Genomic DNA, 757 nt, shown 5'->3' with positions numbered 1-757 from the left:
AAAATGTTCTTCTAGCCCTCAATTCTGCACAAATGGATAGGAGAAATGAAACAGTATAACAATGAATACAAAACACCCATGAGTCCATATTGAAAAATAAAAATGGTTTAATGATGGATGTTAATATTAATTTGCATTGAAATTAAAATTTAAGGACACAGTGTTTTTTTTCACCTGATGGCCAGAGAACCACTAAGCAGAAAACACTGCATTAAGGAATGGCCAGGAGGCGTGTAGGAAAAACAATATTACACAGGTAGGGATGACACAAGCTGGTAACAGGTTTTAAAGAAAACACTGGAGAATAATGTGTCTACACATTCTCAAAGCACCTGCCTAGACACTGCTTCATAATCTGGAGGGCACAGTGTGTGTACTGCAGGAGAGCTCCAGTAGAATCCTCCTTCACTAGATGACCATGGCCAGTAGGAAGTAATGAGTGATGGACAAAGTGAAGGCAGAAAGGGGCAGGAAGCACCTGGTACTATCTACATGTGCTGGCTGCTTAGTGTTTTTGTCTATATGCTTAGGCTGAGTTTAAACCCAAATAAATAGTCATAGAGCAAACAAATGTAGGCCACGAACTAGAAAGCAGCTGACCTGTTCTGTACACCCAAGTCAATTTGACCTCCAAATCTGAGGACAAAAATGAAAAGAAATTTGTGTTTCAAAATCACTAATGTACCATTTTTCCCCTAAGTAAGACCTAGACAGAAAATAATCAGCCTTGAAAACTAGAGATCACAACTGCCAGCCC

The sequence above is a fragment of the Octodon degus genome, unplaced genomic scaffold, assembly GCF_000260255.1.
Source record: "Octodon degus isolate 3935 unplaced genomic scaffold, OctDeg1.0 scaffold00599, whole genome shotgun sequence".
NCBI lineage: Eukaryota > Metazoa > Chordata > Mammalia > Rodentia > Octodontidae > Octodon > Octodon degus.
This window is presented reverse-complemented; position numbering follows the sequence as displayed.